Below are 18,005 nucleotides of genomic sequence, written 5' to 3'. Positions count from 1 at the left end.
TGGAAGACATTAGTAGTCTTAAAAAGCTCCCAAGTAATTTTCACATGTGGCTAGAGATGAAAAGGACCATCTATCTACTAGAATGTGAAGTCGCCAGCATAGAAGTATCCCAAATGTGCAGCTACCTCACAGAAAAGGCTTAACACCACCCATTGATGGAATTTGCCTTCCTCTCTCCATGGTTTTGTTTGCATAGCATGCAAAAAAGAGAAGAGAAAAAGAGGTAGATGGATAGATTGAACCTATAATTTTCCTATGTAGAGCAGTTTCTCAAACTTTTCTGACCACAAGATGCAGTGAGAAATATACAATTCTTTGTGATCAGTTTTTAAAAAATCTTTCATTATGTTTAATCCAACCTTCCTAGTATTTAAATAAAGCCTGTAGTAGTAAGCAGTCCACTATATTGATTTCACAACCCATAAGTTGTTCAGAATTGCAATTAGAAAATTTTACTTTTGGCCAGGCTTGGTGACTTGAGCCTGTAATCCCAGCACTTTGGGAGGATCACCTGAGGTTGGGAGTTTGAGACCAGCCTGACCAACATGGAGGAACTACATCTCTACTAAAAATACAAAAAAAAAAAAAAAAAAAAAAATTACCTGGGCGTGGTGGTGCCTGCCTGTAATCACAGCTACTTGGGAGGCTGAGGCAGGAGAACTGCTTGAACCCTGGGGGTGGAGGTTGTGGTGAGCCAAGATTGCACCATTGCACTCCAGCCTGGGCAACAACAGTGAAACTGTCTAAAAAAAAAAAAAAAAAAAAAAAAGAAAGAAAGAAAAAGAAAAAAAGAAAAATATATTTTTCACTTCTGCTCAGCCTTTTTATCAAGCAAAATCCCAAAAGAACATTTACTGTAAAAGAACATTGACAATAAACATCTTTCTGTGAATCCTTATTTCTGTCCCAGCCACCATGACCTAATAAGCTCTAGAGCCTGTTAGTGTTCTCCAGATTGAAGCCTTCCCTCTAACTGCTCCTAAATCTGTGATGTAGTGGAAAAAGTTTGAGGCCTTGATTCTCATCCCAGGTTTTTCACCTACAGATCATATGGCCTTAGCCTCTTGACACCATTGTCTCCTTATGGCCAAAGATAGAACTGTACTTGGGTGGTATCTGAGCACCCTGTTGGCTTTGACATTCTAGGGCTCTTCCCTTTGCACCACTCTCTTATTTAAAAGGAATAGGATGTGGACTTAGGAGGGTTATTTCTCTGCAAACTATCCTCTCTTTCTTATGACAAGCTATTTCTGAATGTGCACATTTGAGGCCAAGAAATCCCTTCCTGGGAGGTGTGAAAGACCTTTATTTCTCTCTAGAGGAGTATTATGGAAAGTCAATTGATGCTGAGGAGGTGGTAGAGACCTAGCTAACTCATCTGCAGCAGCTTTGAGCAAGGCTTTTAGAATCATAAGGTGGCTGGGGTCCTGTGTCCTACACCACAGGCCAGCTAGTTCATTTCAGGAGACTTTCTTTTCCATCTATTATTACTATCTTCTTCTAGACTGGAGTTCACCACCAGAGATTATCCACTTAGCTGCACTCAGTTTGCACCTGGCATGTAGCAACACTTAGCTCTCACTCCAGCCTCAGTTAGGTATCAGCAAGACCTCACCAAAGATTATTGTTTCATTGTATATGTGTGTGTGTTTTTGTTTGTTTCAGGTAACAACTAATGTTGGAACTATGAAAAGCTCTTCTCTACTTTTAACAAAGCTTAGTCACAAACATTTCCCCAGTTGATGAGAACAACTAAAACAACAGAACAATTGAAAGTCCAAATTTGAAAGCTCCATCTCCGAGAAGCAAATTTTACAGCCACTCCAGATTTGTATTCCAAATGGATAGTTTGATTGTAGAAATCACATCCGTTCAGCCTGCAAATGTGATAACTGCCCAAGAGACAGTGATGCCTAGATCCATAGATAATCCCCTTTCCCCCAACCTATATATAACTGGAGTCAACAGCAGCTGGAGGAAAATGGCAAGGACTCGGAATCAAGATTAAGTTAGAATAACACTGCTGTAGACTGTTTATCAGCTCTTCAGCATATGTCTGTTTTCCTTGAAGGATGAGCGTTTAGAAACCTGACAATAAAGTTTATTTTACACACATTCTCTTGCCGATAATTTTTTTGTACAAATCACAATTATAAAACTTTCTTGCTCCAGCTAAAAGCAGGAAACTCAGTCACAAATGTGTTCACTCCATGTATACCACAGAATGACAGCAACCAGTCTGAATGCATCACTTGATTCCAAAATTAAATGTTAGCACTCAGTAGTGAAACTACATGTACCTCCAACTCTGGAAGCCATAGGCAAGATACTCCTTTCCTGCAGGGAAACAGATCTATAAGCAGGGCAGCAGTCTCAAACATGTACACTCCTGGGAAATCCAAGGAAACAATGATAGTGACGCAGGGCAGGCGAGCCCCAAAACTGGTTTGTAGCCTGGGAAATTTCTCCCAGACTGTAGTCTCCTTGGCTTTGCCAAGTAAAGAATTCAAGGATAAGCCGCTGGTGAGAGAAAGCAACTTTTATTGAACTGGTGCTGCTTCTTGCAGAGCAGGGCTAACCCATAGGCAGTGTGCCCAGAGTTGGTGCCTGTGGGCTGCTAGCTAGTTGTATTTAGACCCACTTTTAATTGCATGCCAATTAAGAGGTAGGTTATTCAGAACTTTCTGGAAAAGGGGCAGGGAGTTTCCAGAACCATATAAAGTAACTTCAAGGCCATTGCCAATGTGTGTTGCCATGACATTTGTAAACTGGCCATGGTCCCAGTGGTAGTGTCTTTATGCTCATAAGCAGTGACGGCAACTAGAGGTCACTTTCATCATCATCTGCTGGTTTCAGCAGGCTTCTTCACTGCGCCATTTTGACCAGATCCTGCTCTGTTCAATGGGATTGTGACTGGAAAATAAGTCCTTCCGGTCTCCTACCTCATTTCCCCATCAGAGATTATATACTCCTCCTTAATCTTAAGGGGCTTACAGAAGGGTGGAGTTTCATCTTCTATAACTGCTTCCTGCTGATGTTGTGGACATAGACCCTGCCTAGCATAGGAGAAGTAAAATCTCTGGATACCTGTTCTAAAAGGCCCAAAGGTAGGATGTCTTTATTTTCTGGGTCAGAAGAGGGGATGGGTTGAAAGCCTTGTGCCAGCATCATCTTTACATGGAATTATTGTAATCTAGAAGACACAAACTTTACAAGGAGGTGTTAAACAAGCAATGAGCAAAGATTAGTAATAACAAGATATCTGTTAAAGGTCCTAGGAAGGGTAAAAACCAACTGTCTGCTGGTAGAGATTCCTTTTTTTTTTTTTAAACTGTAAACAGGTTCAATACTTAATTGAATTCCATCAGCAGGGCAAAGCGGTAAGAGAGAAAACATTATAATTAGGAGTAAGAGAAAAACTTTCATGCTCATCCATAGCATCACGTTATTATTGTTATCTGTGCATGTGCAAAACAATAGCTTTAAGTCTTCTGGGCATTTGCAAGTATAGGTCACAGCATCTTCCTCTGACATCTGTGAGGACTCAAGAATCTTTGAGGGCCAGGGGCGGTGGCTCACGCCTGTAATCCTAATACTTTGGGAGGCCGAGGTGGGCGGATCACGAGGTCAGGAGATCAAGAGCATCCTGGCTAACACGGTAATACCCCATCTCTATTAAAAATACAAAAAAAATTAGCCAGGTGTGGTGGTGGGCACCTGTAGTCCCAGCTACTCGGGAGGCTGAGGCATGAGAATGGCGTGAACCCGGGAGGCGGAGCTTGCAGTGAGTTGAGATCGCGCCACTGCACTCCAGCCTGGGGACACAGTGAGACTCCGTCTCAAAAAAAAAAAAAAAAAGAATCTGTGAGGCTGGGCACAGTGGTTCATGCCTGTAATCCCAGCACTTTGGGAGGCTGAGGCAGGCATTTCACAAGGTCAGGAGTTCGAGACCAGCCTGGCCAACATGGTGAAACCTCGTCGCCACTAAAAATACAAAAAAAAAAAAAAAAATTAGTCAAGCATGGTGTCACGTGCCTGTAATCCCAGCTACTCAGCAGGCTGAGGTAGGAGGATTGCTTGAACCCAGAAGGTGGAGGTTGCAGTGAGCCGAGATTGAGCCATTGCACTCCAGCCTGGGTGACAGAGCAAGACTTCATCTAAAAAAAAAAAAAAAAATTAACTTTGGAGTTTAACAGCAGTGGGGGTGCTTAATAATGCCTGATAGGGGCCCTTTCCATTTTGGTTGTAATTGACTCTTGGGGGATTCTTCTAAGTTTTTAGTAAGACTAAGTATCCCGGTTGAATGGGGGAGTTAATCCTTTTACTTGTGGGAGGAGGTTACATTTCATTTCCATATGATTGAAGGGCCTTTTGAACCTGGCCTAAGTTGATAACCTATGTGTCTCTTCATCAAACAGAACGTCTAAAGTTAAAAAGGGCCTTCCGAGCTGCTCAGGCGACCCAGCCTCCCATCGCTGATGCTCTAGTGCTCCGCTGGCCCGGGCCACACTCAACTGTAGGGAGCCCAGGCCAAGAGGCAGCCTGGGCCTTCTGCATTGCGAGGTGCCGGGTCTCCCGTGGCGCTCTGCTGACTGGCTGCAGGCAGGCAGGCGGGAGGCGTAGTGTGGGTCATGGTCGTGGCCCCCGCCGCCGGCCCTGGCCGCGACATCATGAACATAGAGGTGGAGTTCCACATCCGGCACAACTACACCTGGAACAAGTTGCCAGCCAATGTGAGACAGTCATTAAGTGGAGATGGCTCATCATGGAGGTCTTCATCCTTGTCTTCACAAGTAGGCTGAAGAGGAGGAAATACAGGAAGTAGTATTGGTCTTGCTGTTCAGGGTGGCAGAGGAGGAAGAAAATCCCAGTCGTCTTGGAAATTCACAGAGAGAATATGAGAAGCAGGTTGTCCTGTACAGTATCTGCAATCAGTTACGATACAGAAATAACTTAAACATGTCAAGAAAGATGAATGCAGATACTATGAGGAACTGCTAAAGTACAGCCGAGATCATCTCATGCTGTACCCTTACCATCTACCGGATATTATGGTGAAGGGCTTGAGGATAACACCATTTTCATCTTATACTGGGATTATGGAGAATATTATGAACAGTGAGAAAAGTTATGATTCATTGCCCAATTTTACTGCTGCTGTCTAAGGCTTCTTGGCATAGGAAGAAACCAGTATATTGATCTATGAATCAGTGTAGCTCATCAAAAAAATTCTTCAGAAGGAAAACAGCCCATGATCTTCTACCAATAAAGCCAGTGGAAATTGCCACAGAGGCGTGGTGGGTGGTGCAGGCTGGATATATCACAGAAGATGACATCAACATATGCACTTGGCTTGAGAAATGTGCTATTGATAAGATCATCGATTCAGGCCCTCAACTCTCTGGATCACTAGATTACAATGTAGTAAATAGTTTGTATAACAAAGGATTTATTTATCTGGATGTACCAATATCTGATGACAGTTGTATAGCAGTTCCACCTCTTGAAGGTTTTGCAATGAATCAAGTGCAAGGTGATTATTTTGAAACTCTACTCTATATTTGTTTCAATAGATGAGCACATAAATGTGGCAGAGCTTGCAAATGTCCTTGAGATTGACTTATCCCTGGTTAAGAATGCTGTTTCAATGTATTGCTGATTGGGCTTTGCCCATAAGAAGGGACAAGCAATAAATTTGGATCAACTTCATTCATCATGGAAGAATGTTCCATCCATAAACAGATTAAAGAATACCTTAGATCCACAGAAGATGCTATTGTCATGGGATGGAGGGGAAAGTAGGAGTCCTGTACAAGAAGCTTCATCGGCAACTGATACTGATACAAATAGTCAAGAAGATCCAGCTGACACAGCCAGTGTAAGCAGCCTGAGTCTGTCTACAGGACACACGAAATGCATTGCATTCCTGTTTGACTCCAGTCTTACTGCCTTCTTAATGATGGGATATCTTTCACCAGTTCAGAGCACTGGTGAAGGAGAAGCACTACGATATTTTGATCATGCACTTACTCTGAGAAACACAATACTGTTTCTGCATCATAACAAAGATCTAGTTGTGCAAACTGCACAGCCAGACCAACCCAATTATGGTTTCCCTCTGGATCTCTTATACTGTGAAAGCCTTCTTGGTCTGGACCCTGCAACTTGCAGCAGAGTTCTAAACAAAAATTACATGCTGCTTGTTTCCATGGCTCCCCTCACCAATGAAATCCGGTCTGTCAGCAGCTGCACCCCTCAGCATATTGGACCAGCTATCCCAGAAATCAGCTCTGTCTGGTTTAAACTGTACATTTATCATATCACTGGATAAGGACCACCATCCCTTTTATTGTCCAAAGGTACAAGACCTCAAAAAACTGCCAGATATATTTCAGAGTTATGATCGATTGCTAATAACATCTTGGGGTCATGATCCTGGAGTAGTTCCTACCTCAAATGTGCTCACGATGTTGAATGATGCTTTAACACATTCTGCAGTTTTAATTCAGGGGCATGGTCTGCATGGGGTAGGAGAAACTGTCCATTTCCCATTTCCATTTGATGAAACGGAACTATAAGGAGAGTTCACTCGTGTCAATATGGGTATTCATAAAGCATTGCAGATACTAAGGAACAGTGGACTTACAACATCTCTGTGGATATGTCACCATGTTGAATGCTTCCAGCCAACTTGCAAATAGAAAACTCAGTGATGTTTCTGATGAGAGAGGAGAACTTGATTTGGCTTCTGGCTCAGATGTAAATGGGAGTACAGTGTCATTTGAAATGGTCATTGAGGAAGCAGCTATAGATTCAGCAAAAAAGCAAACCTCTGGTGCCACAACAGAAGCAGACCGGGTTCCTCTCGAGCTGTGCTTTGGAATTCCACTGTTCAGTTACGAATTAAACTGGAAAGTTTGTAGGAAAATTGCCCTAAATAACTTATCAAAAAAAAATCATTCATATTTAAACATCTTCTCAAACGACAGCCCATTTTCTGGCACAAACAAGGAAGCAGTTCTCAGTGATAATATCTGTCCAAAATCAAGTGCACTCAAATCATCATTTTCTTGTCTGAGTAGCTTGGGCTACCACTCAACCAGTAATACATCATAATGTTCTTAATTTTCTAAACTGACAAGGCTATATAATAAAAGGTACAAAATGTATATAACCATTCATCATAGGTAAGTGGAGGATTTTGTTTCAGTAAAGAATTTAAATACTATTATTCTTCAACAGTCAAGCTAGACTTACTTTCTAGGTCTTATATTAATGTTAATTGAGAACTTTCATTAATTACTTCCTATATAAAGATGAGAATTATCTGACTTTGAATTTCTATCATATTAGTATATACTTTAAATCATATATGTGAGTTTGAAACCTACATCAATAATAACATATAAGTTCTAAATGAATTGTAGAATATTGTCCAAAAAATTAAAATATTTACGTATCATTATCCCCACTATATGCATTGGAAGGAGGTTATTCATTATGACATATTCTGGTGTATTTCCCAGTGAATCTTTATCTCTTGTGAAGTTTCTTCTTATGCAATGCCTGCTCACCAGGGATCTACGAGGTTCATGATAGAAATACTAATAGCAGTTACTGAAGTCTGAGCTGACTTATGCGTTGCAGATGCTGTGTGTCAGAGTGAAGTATTCTTATACAGTAAAGTACATTTACTTAAGTCCAGCTGTTCCCTAGTTTTCCAAGGTCAAGGAAAAAAATGAGTTATAAAATGGAAATGGAAAAACTCTCTCTGGTTGGCTTTGTGGTTATTGCACCAATATCTATTTCTTAGAAATTTTCCTGCTAGCCAGGTACAGTGGCTCACACCTGTAATCCAGAGCTTTGGGCAGCCAAGGCAGGAGGACCCCTTGAGCCTAGGACTTCCAGACAAGCCTGGGCAACACAGCAAGACATCATCTCTACATAAATTAAAACACAGCCAGTGTGGTGGCACACACCTGTAGTCCCAGCTACTTGGGAGGTTGAGGTGGGATGATCATTTGAGCCCAGGAAGTGGAGGCTACAATGAGGCAAGATTGTACTTGATATGGTTTGGTCACTATCCAAATCTCATCTTGAATTTCCACGTGCTGTGAGAGGGACCCTGTGGGAGGTAATTGAATCATGGGGGCAGTTCTTTCCGGTGCTGCTTTCGTGACAGTGAGTAACTCTCAAGAGATCTGATAGTTATTATATGGGGGAGTTTTCCTGCACAAGCCTCTTTGCCTACTGCCATCTACGTAAGACGTGACTTGCTCCTCCTTGCCTTCCGCCATGACTGTGAGGCTTCCCTAGCCACGAGAAACTGTAAGTTCAATTAAACCTCTTTCTTTTGTAAATTGCCGAGTCTGGGGTGGTCTTTATCAGCAGTGTGAAAACAGACTACTACAGTAAATTGGTACCAGTGGAGTCGGGCCTGCTGAAAAGATACCCAAAAATGTGGAAGCGACTTTGAAACTGGGTAACAGGCAGAGGCTGGAACGGTTTGGAGGGCTCAGAAGAAGACAGAAAAATGTGGGAAAGTTTGGGACTTCCTAGAGACTTGTTGAATGGCTTTGACCAAAAACCTGATAGCAATATGAACAATAAAGTCGAGGCTAAGGTGGTCTTAGATGGAGATGAGAAACTTGTTGGGGACTGGAGCAAAGGTGACTCTTGTTACGTTTTAGCAAAGAGACTGGCAGCATTTTGCCCTTGCCCTAAAGATCTGTGGAACTTTAAACTTCAGAGAGATGATTTAGGGTATCTGGTGGAAGAAATTTCTAAGCAGCAAAGCATTCGAGATGTAACTTGGGTACTGTTAAAGGCATTCAGTTTTATAAGGGAAGCAGAAAATAAAAGTTCAGAAAATTTGCTGCCTGACAATGTGATAGAAAAGAAAAACCCATTTTCTGAGGAGAAATTCAAGCTGGCTGCAGAAATTTGTAAGTAACTAGAAGCCGAAAGTTAATTCCCAAGACAATGGGGAAAATGTCTCCAGGGCATGTCAAAGGTCTTCACGGCAGCCCCTCCCATCACAGGCATAGAACCCTAGGAGAAAATGGTTTCATGGTCCAGGCTCAGGGTCTCCAAGCTGTGTGCAGCCTAGGGACTCCATGCCCTGCGTCCCAGCCACTCCAGCCCCAACTAAAAGCACCCAAGGTATAGCTTGGGCTGTTGCTTGAGAGGGTGGAAGCTCCAAGCCTTGGCAGCTTCCATCTAGTGTTGAGCCTGCAGGTGCACAGAAGTCAAGAACTGAGGTTTGGAAACCTCTGTCTAGATTTTAGAGGATGCATGGAAATGCCTGGATGCCCAGGCAAAAGTATGCTGTAGGGGGCAGGGCCCTCATGGAGAACCTCTGCTAGGGCAGTGCAGAAGGGAAATGTGGGGTCAGAGCCCCCACACAGAGTCCTTACTGGGGCACCACCTAATGGAGTTGTGAGAAGTGGGCCACTGTCCTCCAGACCCCAGAATGGTAGATCCACTGACAGCTTGCACCATGTGCCTGGAAAAGCTGCAGACACTAAACACCAGCCTGTGAAAGCAGCCAGGAGGTGGGCTACACCCTGCAAAGTCACAGGGGTGGAGCTGCCCAAGACCATGGGAACCCACCTCTTGCATCAGTGTAACCTAGATGTGAGACATGGATTCAAAGGAGATCATTTTGGAGCTTTAAGATTTAACTGTCCTGCTGGATTTTGGACTTGCAGGGGGCCTGCAGCCCCTTTGTTTTGGCCAATGTCTCCCATTTGGAATGACTGTATTTATTCAATGCCTGTACCTGCAATGCATCTAGGAAGTAACTAACTTGCTTTTGATTTTACAGGCTCACAGGTGGAAGGGACTTTCCATGTCTTGAATGAGACTTTGGACTGGACTTTTGAGTTAATGCTGAAATGAGTTAAGACTTTGGGGGACTGTTGGGAAGACATGATTGGTTTTGAAATGTGAGGACATGAGATTTGGGAGGGGCCCAGGGCAGAATGGTTTGGCTGTGTCCCTACCCAAATCTCATCTTGAATTTCCATGTGTTGTGGGAGGGACCCAGTGGGAAGTAATTGAATCATGGGAGCAGGTCTTTCCCATGCTGTTCTTGTGACAGTAAGTCTCAAGAGGGGAGTTTTGCTGCACAAGCTCTCTTTGCCTGCTGCCATCCACGTAAGACGTGACTTGCTCCTCCTTGCCTTCTGCCATGATTATGAGGCTTCCCCAGCCACATGGAACTGTAAGTCCAATTAAACCTTTTTCTTTTGTAAATTGCCCAGTCATGGGTATGTCTTTATCAGCAGCATGAAAACAGACTAAGACAGTACTCCAGCTTGGGCTATAGAAAGAGACCCTATCTCTATAAAAATAAAATAAAAAATGTTCCTGCTATTCAATACTACATCATATCTTCCTCAGGATAGTTCACTTGGGAATCGCTAAGTTTACCCCTGACTCTAGGGATGGGACATAGAATTTACACGTAAAATAATCAGCTTCTGAAAGGATGTCCCCTCTCTGGATATGGAAAAGGAAGAACTGCAGGAGTTGTATGCAGCTGCCTTGCAATCCCATGGGAAACAACGCTAGCCCACAGGAAGGCAAAAGCTGACTGTTGAAAAGAAACCAAGTCCTTGAAGACATTGTTAGGCCCCAAACCAATCAACCCAGAAACCCATTTACCACTGAATCTAGAGTTAAATAAGCAAGAAAATCCCCTTTTATTTAATCCAGTCTGAGTTGGGTATTCTGTCATTAGCAAATGAAGGCATCCTGACATATGGGAATGTCAAGACACACAAGCTCTTGTGCAGTTTTCCATGCATGGGGACAGTGCCCTGGCATTCCAGAAATCCTGGCTTATTTATCACCACTCTCTAATCAACTGCAAATAACATTTTAAAACTAAGTGCAAAGAGAATGATCAGGAATATCATAAAATCTGCATTTCTTAAAAAAAAAAAAGGAGCTTACAGTGAAGTAGTCTCAAGCAACTGCTTTCTAAGTGGGACGGCTGAAGCAAGAGACCTTAAATCACTTGACCGTCTTCACAAAACAGAACTGAAGCAGAACCAGAAGTCCCCTGATAGCCTTTCAGGCACACCACTTACAAATACACCGTAATCCCTCATACTCCAAACGCCACTTAAGGGAAAGGGACGTGAGGCAAGAATACAAATATATACCATTTGTGACACTTCCTAAGCTCCTGGCTTCCGAGTAGCCATCCTGATAATTATTTTTTAAAGTCCACAGTATAAACACACAAGTTAAGTGAGTTATGGAAATCATTCCAGATACTGGTTCACCAGTAACATCAGTTTAGCCCTAAATATTGTCATAAGTTCTCTGATAGGCTCATGTGGTTTAAGCTGGTGCTCTGTCAAGACTAGACTTAGGCATTTTACCCTTTTTATGACATTATGTATGTTGAAGAGAACATATGAATATATTTTATATATATGAATATATATAAAACCTTCATTATCACATTATTCTCAATCCAGCATTTTTTCAACCCTTGATTTTCATGTTAGTTCAGCATTCTTACATCTTTACAGATTTTCATCTAAGACTACATTTCTATTGTTTTATATAATCAGCCCCCCTAAGATCAACATGTCCACATTTTTTGGCAAAGACAAAGCCTACTGATTTCAGGACCATTATTTTCCTTTTTCAAAAGCACAAACCCAAACTGAGAAATAAATCAAGAGAAATTCTCCTCTTTTCTATGCTAATTTAGAAGTAGAGTCTTTATTTCTTTTCAAACCCAAAGAGAATCAGACATACAATATGAATTTATCTACTTTCGCTTGCTCAGACTGAGAGAGGAAAGATTAATATCTTCAGGCTGTTAGTCAAAACTGTTCATTCAAATATTATTTAATAAAATCCAAGAACCAGCTAAAAAGTCACTTAAGTTAAGAAACCTTCACCAGCCTCATGGGAAATTGTGTACAGTTTTCTACTAGAATAGCCTATAAAAGCTTACTGAAAATGTCTAAGTTCATATCTTGGTAACTAACACTTTAATTCAATCTGCAGAATAATATATGCTTCTTTAGTGCTAAGATATGAATATTAGAGGCTTTCTTTCTTAAAATTTCTACTTAGTTATATTTTCACAAATAACTATATAATATTAAAATTCTGCATGTGGCATAAAACATATTTTAATGGAGAAGGTAATGTGTAGGGAGTTTATTTCTGTTTGCTATTAGAACTTGTGTTTATTCTTGGTTAAAAAAACTGCACTGATTACAATGTAGAAAAAAACAAAAGTATGTTGTATGTCTCTTACAGTAGAAGATAAAGAGTAGTTCTAAATTTAGAAAGGAAAAATAAATATACACAGTGAAAATATGTGTCAGTGAGATGTTAATCAAAGATCAACTATTGCTGAGACCAGCAATATTAAATCCCTGCACAATTACTCATATTATAATGAGAATTTTAAAAAGAAAATATGAACACATAACATAATGAGGGCAGAAGTCACTCTCATCCTTCATCTTTGTATTCCCAATTCAGGAAGCTGGTATAGTATCTTCATTGTAATTACTATTCAACAAACATTTGTAAAATGAATGAATAAGGAATGAATGACGAGAAAAATGATAAACATCTCCCTCTGTCTCCTGGGAGTTAACTGCACTACTTTCTTTTAAATTTAATTAATCCTCAATGTCCTTGTAAAATAGCCAAGGGAAAATGTATTTACATTACTCTAAATATTGATGGAATCTACAAAAAGGGTTAAACAACTTCCTCAAAGTAAATAAAACGTTCACAATCCAGCTAGGATAAAAGGATTTAAATCATTTCCTAGGTAGAGGGCTTTCAATTAGAGCCCCTGCTGCATTAACCATGGGAACTCATCTCACTCTCTTCATGATGGAGCCCTGAGTGTTGCTGCTAATCTGTACTCTACCATTCTAATGCTTTTAAGGTTCCTTTTCAGCCCTTCCTCCTCCTAATCCACAAACACCGAGACCAAGGCATTTTTTGGGTCAGTCCTAATTTCAAGCATTCTATCCTGCCCTCCCCAAATGAACTCACACTTATTAGACCACATGTTCCTATATTAGTTCAGGAAGGGAGAAAAAAATGTTAATCACACTTGTATATAAGAGATCATAGAAAAACAGTTTACTAACCTGTGAAAATACCATTCATTCTCCACAGCTAAGCAATCAGTAGGATATAAATGTACCCTATGTTCACTATTCAGTATTCATAAGGATACTACTTACGAATTGGAAATCTGACACAACATTTACATGACCTAATTTTGAAAATTTAAAATAGTGTAAGGCCCCTAGGCTTAATTTTACAGGGGAAAGATTAAAGGGACACAAGCAAACATATATTCTCTCTCTGTGCTGTGGGACACTGGTAATTTTTTTTTGACTTAAAATATTTGATACTTAAAATGCCAAACTTCTACATTTCTGCAGTAACAAGGTAGTTATCATATTGAATACCATTTCTTTCTCTCCAGTAAGTAGAGTTAATATTAGCACATGAACTGAAAATATTAAGTGATTATAAAAAAGTCCAAATAAATTCATTAAAATTTAGCTTGGCAAAATGTTAGTTTCATGTTCTTGGTAGAAGTCCTTTTATACTTATATTCAAATGAAATGAACAATTTACAAGCAAAGGAAATGGCATCAAATATTTGACACCCTGCCTCCCAAGGTGTATTTATTCACGCTTTTTGCTCAGATCTAGGTTTCTCCACTCAGGAAAAGTGGAGAATGTACCCATACTTGGGAAAACAAGTTTCCAATGGCACAGCTTTGATCAAACAGCAAAATTCTATCCATCTATGTATTGCCACCTGACAGTACGACAAATGGTCCCATGTGCAATATTCACACTGCATTGTAGCCAAACCTGTAAGTCAAAGGATATGAAATAATAGTAACTATACATTAAGCACAGAAGAAAATGAAACAAACAAAAAGGTTTTAAACCAACCAAAAATATATCTTATTTTGGATGTTCTACACGTTCTTACATTCTCTCAGGTCTTTTGTGTCATTATGAACACAATTCTAACAAGCTTGATTATTTTATTTCCATTCACATATTACAAGCAACAAGCCGAAAAAGTAGAACGGGGTGTAGAGAGACAGGACAAAGTAGAGATTAGGGCTTGAAGTGCCCCTGACCAGTCGACAGCAACCACATGGAATAATGACTCATGTGCATTAATGATCACACTAAATGATATTTGCTTTTTTACCTAGTCCTTCAACTCATAGCTTAAAGAACTTCAGGTTGGAAGAAACCCTGTTCTGATTCTTGAGTCTCCTCTACAACTTCAGAGAGGACTTTCATTTTATTTTGGATCAAATGCTCCACAACTAGTTGAAACTGGAATTAAATTTTATATGAAGTTCCTAGATGATTTAAAGCTGTGAGAAGAATAATAATGAATCATAAGAAAACTTGCTGCTACAGATATCAAAAAGGAATGTTACCATCCCTCATGCTAATCCTTTTCATTTTAAATAAACAGGATCTAAAAAAAATAATGCTTGGAAGTCCTAACCACATCAAGAATGCCTCAGATCATTGACCCAAGGAACCTTCCAGAATGGATGAAATAGACTCAAAGCTGAATTCACCTATTTTTAAGGCCAAAAACCCAAAAAACAAAACAAGACCAAAAAAGTCTTCAGATACTGGGAGAACAAATCTCAGTTGCTCAATTGTATCCTATGAAAACAATTTTTCAAAATAAAACAAGAGATATTTAAGATTCATTAAGTTCTTGTCATTTCAAATTTTAAGAAAAATATTTTCTAATGGGATTACATATATTTGTACGATTCTTCTAGTTATATCCATGGTAATAAGCACTCTTTTTAGTTGGAAATAAAACCCATTTGTGCTATATTATTAGGGAAAATATCTACATAAATTAGTTTTTAAGATAACTAAAGTCTATCTTTTGAATTCATAAGCATAAAATTTTAACCACTTGCAAAATTTCTAACACACTTAAGGTAGTCAGATGCCTTGTCAAGTAGGGTAACAAAAGTGATTTTCACCTGTTTGTTTTAATAACAGTGCATCGATTTTACGAAAATCAGGCATGCCCTCGGGTCCTAACAAAGTATACAAAGCTGAATGGATCTATGCCAAATATGCCAGATTTGACTTTCTGAGTCTGATTTTATACTTCTGTCCTCTTTCTTACCACATGGCTTCCAGCATCACTTACAGACTAACCCTTAGAAAGGAGAAGGCTAAGTTACTAACATTTGGAAGGCTTATGAAAGTGAAGCATAGTTATGAGCCAGCAATGTTTTTATTTATGGAATGTGTGCAAACCATACACTTAAGCAAGTTTTGGGGAATGAGAGTTGGGGGGAATCAACTCTTTTATTTGCTAATTGTTATTTCCTTTAAAAGATAGATTTCTTCCAGATTTTAACTGTGTTAATAGTTACTCTAGAAAAATTGGAGATTTGTGTGCATATATTTTATGTTGTAAACAGACACACACCCAGAGACACTGAGAGAGACAGACAGACAGTAAACAGAAGAGCACTAACCACAAACGGTTTACAAATGACCTCTGTGCTCATTCACCTGTCTGTTCCCCACCTTGCCTTTTATAGCAACTATAGCAACAGCCATGAGAGTCACTGTGGAAAGAAATAAAATAAAATAAAAAAATCCTGGAAGCTTGTAAAGAACGTGAGCAAAGGGGAGGAAGTTGTGAAAAAAACGAATAAAGGGCACCAATCCAGAGCACTGAAGAAGGCAGAGTGGACAGCCTAGCAAGGAGTATCTGGTACCCCAGTATCCTCTCCCACAGAATCTGTACAGCTTTCCGTTTATGACAGTTTAAACTTAATTTAAATTATCAAACAGACACTTTCCTCAAACATATAAATCATGAGGCAGTTCATTCAGGCTGTATATATAAAGTTGTTCCAGCTACCTTTTTCTAATGGCTTCTCTATATCTTTTACATGGAGACAATGAGAGATTTGCTTAGGACAATTTGACTGTAATTTAGAAGCAGGAAATGGGAAGTATTTGTATCTTCTTTGCCTAACTCACATTAGTTACTCAAGTAAGCATTTCTTCCGTTATTGCATTTTCCTGATTACAAATTTTATGTTTTCTCTAAAACACATATCAAAAGAAACTTCCTAAGCACTATGCAGGGGGAAGCCATGATATTTATCCGCCACTGTCAGCAAAAACATGAACTTAGCCCTCAACAGAATATTTCACTTCATTCTAGTGTCACCTCTGCATCACCTGCATTGGAGTCACCACTTGCCTGTTGGGTAAAACCAGGATGCACCACTGAAATAAAGGGTCAGACAATACAAGAAAAGCCAGTAGAAATTGCCAAATGTATCAGAATACACACAGGCTTTCTAAGGATATGGCCCAAGAGGAAGGCTCTAGAGCCCACCCTGAAACAGGATTTTTGACTTCACAGAGAAACTATTTAATTTTCAATAACACAATTCAACTAAAGAAAGGGAAATACAAGGCTAAACAAATAAGAAATGAAGACAAAAACCCAACCTTTCAAATCTAAAGAAAATAATCTGTTTTAAAGACACAGGTGAAGATCAGGAACCCAAAACAGAAGAAAGAAAAAGCAATTAACGCTGGCATCTGATAATAATGAAAAGTATGGAGTCTGGAGAATCGCTAGACTCTAAAAATTATAAAGGTTTAGACTTGGACTTTGTACACTGAAGAAAAGAAAACTGCATGCATTTATATTGATCAATGTACACTATTGCTGCTTTTTAACTTTTGTGTATATGTAGGGTAGATTTTTTTTTCAAGTGAAAGCAAGTTTATTAAGAAAGTAAATGAATAAAAAGGTGGCTTCTCCATAGGCAGAAAACTAGTGTAGTTTTTTCATTAGAAATTGTTATTCAATAATAGTACATGTTACAAATAAATACCATTTTAAACTGAAAAAATTGTAGACTTTCAAATCAGTTAGGGTGGTCACTTTACAAAAGGGCATTTTTTTTCCCCTTAGTCTCCTTGTTCATGTTGCTCACAACAAGAATTGGGCTAATGCTATGAATAATAATAACAAACACTGCCTTCTGTCAGGCCCTGTGCTGAACACCGTCTGCATATGTATAGGAAAGGGTTAACTCAGCAGGCCTTGTTTGCCCATACTCTGTACATTTCCAAGAAAGGTCTGCCTTTAGGACTGGTCCTTGGCCAGCTCCTGGAGAATGAGCTCTCGGCTTTTAGAAAATTCTATCTGATAAGAGTAGTTTTGCACGTCTCAGGTCTTGGGCCACAAAATATCAGTTTAATCAGATGGTTTATGTTAACAAGTGTGATTTACGGCAAACATAGATCTCTAATCTCCATTTGTCTCTCATATATCTATATTTATCTATCCATATATATGTACCTATATATATCAAATATGAAGATATGTTTATAGCAATTGTAGATACATAGAGAGATAGTATGAAGAGAGACATAGATATTATTCTTCATTTTATAATGTTATCTTGGTATGTTTAAAAGGAAAAGCTTAAGATGTGTTGCAATTGCAGTATGAGTTTCAGGTATGTATATGTTATGTGTGCGTGTGAGAGACACACACAAACACATTTCAAACATGTTTTATGTTTAAGCTCAATATTCAAACATCAATATAACATCAATTCTTAATATGTTTTATTAAGAAATATAACATCAATATAACATCAGAAATATAACATCAATTCTTAATATGTTTTATGTAAGTACAGCAGCAGCATTATTAAATACTGTATTTCTATGGTGATTGAAAATTAGTAGGCAGAGAATTTTTGTAATGGTTCTTAATAATTTTTGTAATAGTAATTACTTTTTGTTTAGTATAGTTTTATAATCTATATATGAATAAAGTTGATATTTCTATTCATATAAAAATGTGATTTACTCTCATGTACTTATCTACATGCTAAAACCATAAGTTATCAATTTTAGTTCTGTGCCAAGGCACTTTTACAGAA

The 18,005-nt window shown here is 39.3% G+C and overlaps 1 protein-coding gene and 1 pseudogene across 1 annotated transcript in view; one reads left to right on the top strand and one right to left on the bottom strand.

Annotated features, from left to right (window-relative positions):
• The window catches only part of LOC129058910 (uncharacterized), a 59,759-nt gene that overhangs the window by 30,143 nt on the left and 11,611 nt on the right, over positions 1–18,005 (bottom strand). The gene's annotated exons all lie outside the window — the stretch shown is intronic.
• Positions 4,632–7,116, top strand: LOC100455821 (protein FAM91A1-like; annotated as a pseudogene).

The sequence above is a fragment of the Pongo abelii genome, chromosome 1, assembly GCF_028885655.2.
Source record: "Pongo abelii isolate AG06213 chromosome 1, NHGRI_mPonAbe1-v2.0_pri, whole genome shotgun sequence".
In the NCBI taxonomy this organism is placed as follows: Eukaryota; Metazoa; Chordata; class Mammalia; order Primates; family Hominidae; genus Pongo; species Pongo abelii.
The sequence above is the reverse complement of the archived record's forward strand: the minus strand, read 5'-3'. Positions and strand labels throughout refer to the sequence as shown.